The following is a 5736-nucleotide window of genomic DNA, read 5'->3' on the forward strand; positions in this document are numbered from 1 at the left end:
CAAAGGGCCTGTTTCCACACAATATCACTCTATGACTATAACTGCAGATGCTGGTTTGCAAAAAAAGACACAACATGCTGGAATAACTCAGGAGGTCAGGCAGCATCTCTGGAGAACATGCGTAGGTTCTTGGGCCGGGATACTCTTCAAGCATTATGTGTCTTTTTTTTAACTTATTCCAAGCATGTCTCCTGTGTAACTAATAAGATATTAGGAAAAATCAACAAAAATATTAACAATTTATCTTTTTTAAGACCGTAAGAAGTGATTGATGTCCAGTTTGGAAGCAGATTTGTTTCAGTATTGCATCTCCTTTTGTTTTACTACACAGATGACTGCTGCAGGTTAGCGACTGGTGAAGATTTGTCATTGGTATTGCATCCAGGGGTCATTTCATAAACTTTTGAAATTATGCCAACAGAAAATCACTGCAAAGTGGTAAAATAGCATTACTTCAGGGTAAACATAAATCAAGAGGAAATGTTCAAAAATCTTATAGGTAAATATTGCCTTAAAGGGATCTGTCAAATGTAGTTATTGTGTCAGGATTACAGTCACCACAGGCAAGAGATGTGGGTGAAAGCAATCCCTGATAACCTCAATCTTCAAGGGTCAATCCCAGTTACAGACCCTCCACAATCTTGACAGGCTATTAGATTTGGTAAGAGCAGCGTGAAGAATTGTTAACAATTTGATTCAAACTTATGGATAGGTAAATGATTAAATTACCATAAACTAGCCGAAATTTTTACAATTTTACAATTTACAATTTTTGTGCATGGGGCCTATGAATCTTTGAAGCAACATGACAAGTATTGGTGATCCTACACTTGATGGATGAAAGATTCATCATAGCCTTTGACATTATTAAGTGAGTGACACAGGCTGACAACTAAATAGTGTCATTCAGAATTAACTGAAACATTGTCACTATTTAAGAGATTATAATATCATTGTGCATGAACAATTCACGTCGACTTCTACTATGTTTTTAGACCTATATTACTGAATACTAATTGAATATTGAATACCTGTGAGATTATCACCTTCTTGTAATTGAGTGTTAGGTGCTGAGAAATGACCAGTTGAGTATTGGAGTATTGATTATACTGGGGATGAGATTTTCATTCAGATCAAATACATCTTGGGAGCCGAGCAGTTGTGAATATATCTGTGATCTGCAAGATTTGTAACGAAAAGAAAGGAGCACTGATGGATCAAGCAAATGCTGTGGTTTGTGGAAAGACAGATGTATACTGCTATTTGTGCTTTAGGTCTATTCAGCATAAATTTGTGCAATTTAGATTTTTTTTCCCTCGGTGTACAAAATATAATTTCAGTCACATTTTCAATTTGAAGTGCCTACATTTCAAGTGAGGTAACATGGATTATCAGTTACTAATATAACTTGAGCCTGCTGTCCATAATGTTTCCAATCTTTAATGAACAATCAGATGTCCTCATTAGAGGATTTTTACAACCATTAATAGGTATTTAAATTTCAGAAATTCTTTGGAAGGATGGATGGATGGAGCAAACTTCAGCTACTGGTAGCCAGGGGAGAAAAAAACATGGCTCACATATTAAGATGTGATGGGAAAATTGTTTAATGGTGGTATTTATGGTCCAGAATGTGCTGGGGGGGGGGGGGGGGTGGGGGGACTAATGAGTTAGCTTCCTTTAATTCTGCAAGATTTGATCTGATGGAAAAGAGGGTGTAATATTATAGTTAGAAACTGCGATCTAGGAAACTAATCTAATTAATCACGTACACTGTGATAAGAATAACATTGAAGCTATCAGCAATCATTATTGTAATGAAGGATATCGGACAGGGGCTTTTGTAGTACATATGCAGTTAAAAGCAGAAAATTGGACAGTGTTAACATTGATTCTTTGTTCCCTTACAAGGAGCAGTCTTCTATTTCAAAGCTGTTTAGCCTTTACTTTCGACTCTAGAGGTACAGCACAGAAACAGACCCTTTGGCCCACAATTAACCTACAAAACTGTATGTTAAAACACACAGTCATGGGGAGAACGTACAAACTCCATTCAGTCAGCACACGTAGTCAGGATCGAACCTTGGTGTTGTAAGGCAACAACTCTACCATTCCACCACTGTGCCACCCCAGTTGTAGACTGCAGTTCGATTTTATTCTTTGCCACATTTGGTGCATAAACAGGCAGCATTTTTTCTTCCTTTCTGAGGCCAAAAGAGGTAAATTCGAACAGCTCTTGAATTACGATCCCCTTTTCGCCTTTCATCTCCTTCATTTTCTTCTGATCCTATCCCTCAGGCCAGTTCCATTCCCTGCTGTGTTATCACCATCTCTTCTGATCTTCCTTTGTGATCCCAACAATCAGTTCTCAACAGAGGTCTCAGCTTCCACCCCCACGCTCTGATCTTAATGAATTCCATGTGATGATGAACACTTCTTCCACAGTCTCCGCCTTTGCGTCCAATTCATTGGGCGGACTGCGGATACTTTCTCCCATCTCCAAAATTCCCAGTCCCAACCCGATTATGTTTAATGTACACGCCCATCCCACAAAAGGAAGGTCTGAAGGCATTTATTCCTTGAACTGAGGCCCAACTATTGCACTGACATTTCCATTAGCTTGGCTGAAACCTTTCTCACATTGCCCAACTTTTTAGTCAACTCCACTCACTTCCTCCAGATTAAAGATGCAGCTATGGAAACTTGCATGGCCCCAAGCTATGCCTGGGTTTTGGGTGCTATAAGGAACAATCTTTATTTCAGTCCTGTTTTGCACCCCTTCCCCATATCCTTTATCACTATACAGGTCCACCTCCGATTTTCCGGCAATTGGTGGTGCGGCTCCTCCTTCAATCTGGAAAAATTTCAAGAACGCACTTGAAATCTCCCCCGGAGGTCCCCCTGAAAATGTGGCACACAGACCGGGTCAGGTGGCCGATCTCGACCTGTTTGGGACCTATCCAGCCGATCAGCAGGTTGAAGTAGCCTCCTGCGGCCAGAGCTCTGGAACTCTGGCTCAACCGGAGCGGGCAGATCTGTTCCCATAGCTGCCTTTGTGGGCCATGTCTCTGCCCCTCGATGGCCTAGGCAGACCATTCCAGCATCATTATGCTATCGTTCAACTACTCTCAGAGGCCGTGACCTCTGTTGGTCCAGCAAAACGGATAATCCAGAAAGGTTCTGGAACCAAGGGTGCTGGAAGATTGGTGGTGGACCTGAATTGATAACTGCCTTGGTGCGCATCCTACACATAAAAAAAACCCTCAGATTTCAAATCTTCACATGGTGCATTATCGGTGTACTCTTCCTTTCACTTTCTGGATCTCTACATCTCGGGGAATAGGGTAGTGACAATCGTCCAATGCAAGTCTTCAAATTATCACAACTGTCTCTCCACTATGCTTCCTCCCGTCAAGCCTCTTGCAAAGACTCATTTCTAGTTCTCCGACTCCTTCGTATTTGCTCTGAGCCTTTCCACTTTGTTTTCTCCCTTTTTCTGTTCTGGCATAGGATCTTTTATCTGACACATAAAAGCTCTTTTTTTTTCTCTTTTCATCGGTACAGCCTTATAGCCAGAGTGTTTGCAGCATTTTGGGGGGTTTTTCCAGATTTCCAGCATTTGCAGTTTTTGATTTTTTTTTTTCTCTTCGAATCGTCTCTGGTACAAGAACAACATGGATAATTGATTGATTGAAAGATACAGAATGGAAACAGGCCCTTCCGCCCACCGAGTCTATGCCAACCATCAATCACCCCTGCACACTTGTTCTATGCTATCCCACTTTTGCATCCACTCCCCACACTCTCGTGGCAATTTGCAAAAACAATTAAGGTACAAACTCGCACATCTTTTCAATGTGGGAGGAAACCGGAGCACCTGGAGGAAACCAGGGGAGGATGCAAACTACACATAACAAGTACCAGAGGTCAGGATCTCAGGCAGTAACCTTATCAGCTGCGCCAAAGTGAATTTTAACTATTTATAATTTATTCAAAATACACTGAAAATTAGACAGCTTGTTTTACGAAGTGAATTATAATGGTGTAGAAAGCCTTAATATCCTATCTGGCCCTGAACATGCATTAGTTTTATACTTCTGAGTCAGCTGTTATTAATTTATTTTTCAAAATTAATACCTTAGTAGCTTTTGTATGTGCCAATCTTTACTCTCCATAATTTTTTTTAAATATCCCATAAAAATCAGTTTCTTATTTGGACTCCTTCCACATGATTGCTGCTCAGATTGCCTCATGGCATTAGAGTTGCAAAGATTCACTATAAACAGAATACACATTGGAGCAGCAAACCCTTGTGGAAAGCCCACATTCATATTGTAGCCAAAATCACTCATTTGTGGTTCAAAGTTACATAATCAGTGTTTTCATGTTTGTTATCCTCCCCAAGAGGAATCCTTTTTTTTGTGTGGGCTGTCATAACATAGAACTATGGAATGTTAAAGCATAGAAACAGACAATCTATGACTGATCTCTCAAATCAATACCTGGGTTTTTATCCACAATAACCTTGTGCTTAATTCCACTTTGGCTCACTTTCCTATCCTTTGACAATTTGCTTATTCACATGATTCTCTAATTCCCTTCCAAAAAGAATGAATGTACACTACTTCATTGATAAATTCCGTCAGACAATTACACATTGTAATAACGTTTTAGGTGGAATTGGATTACCATGGAAATGGAAACAAAGATCACAATACGCAATGATCCCATGCCTGCTCTTTGCACTGCAGGCATGACAGATGTAGGACCACCACTGATTTTCCGGCATTTAATGGTCGGGCACTTCCTTTAATCCAGACAAAATAACTAGAGAATTGCATGTGGCGCATGCTCTTTCCAGACATGTGCCTCTGTCCTGAAAGTTAATTGTTTACTTCTTTGTTAATTCTTTATTTAAGTTTCTAGCACTGCTATTTCAGTGTTATGTATTTAAACACTTTGGGGTCCAATTGCTTTGTTACATTTGTAGCTGCTGACAATAGATACAAGTTGTGAGTATGTATTTTTGATTTCTGGTAGTGGTGCTTGTAGAGATGGGAGTACTGCTCCAAGTCGCTCCAGGTTTCCCAACTGTATTCTGCTCCATTCACGCCTACAGATCAATCAATTGGAAGGGAAAGCTAGTGATAATCACATGGGTTGTGGCTGCAGACAGCAAGTTGAAGTCCATTTTCACCTTCAAATACAAATCGATTTCTCATAGTTTCCTTTGCAATATTACACTCAAATAACTCTTTCACAGATATAGACTGACTCTGAAGAATAATCAATGGCTCATGCACACTCTTAATGACAGCATTGTTTAGATTAATTTTCTCGATGTGCTTTCATGTGTTTTATAGTAAGCTATTGACCATACACAAGCTGTCATTGTTCATTCCCCAGTATACAACTCTGATTGAAGGATGTCCTATATTGGTAGTCACTGTAGGTTAACAGACACTATCTGACATCTTGACATTGTTCAATTTTGTTATATTTGAAAGCTGCTGACAATTGATTCAAGCCATGAAGCATAAAGTCATCTATGGTTCAGGATGGAACACCCTGACCTTCACTTGTAACTGCAATCGTGTTCCAATCACTGTACTGATGATTTTTGTTAAGTTCCTGCTCTGAAAAACCACACATTAGAAAACACCAGCTTAGGGTTTCCTTTGTGACTAAGGCAAGACTTGTAGGTAACATCATTTTTTGCCAAATGGATCGCAATAA

The sequence above is a fragment of the Amblyraja radiata genome, chromosome 27 (genome assembly GCF_010909765.2).
Source record: "Amblyraja radiata isolate CabotCenter1 chromosome 27, sAmbRad1.1.pri, whole genome shotgun sequence".
NCBI classification, from domain to species: Eukaryota; Metazoa; Chordata; class Chondrichthyes; order Rajiformes; family Rajidae; genus Amblyraja; species Amblyraja radiata.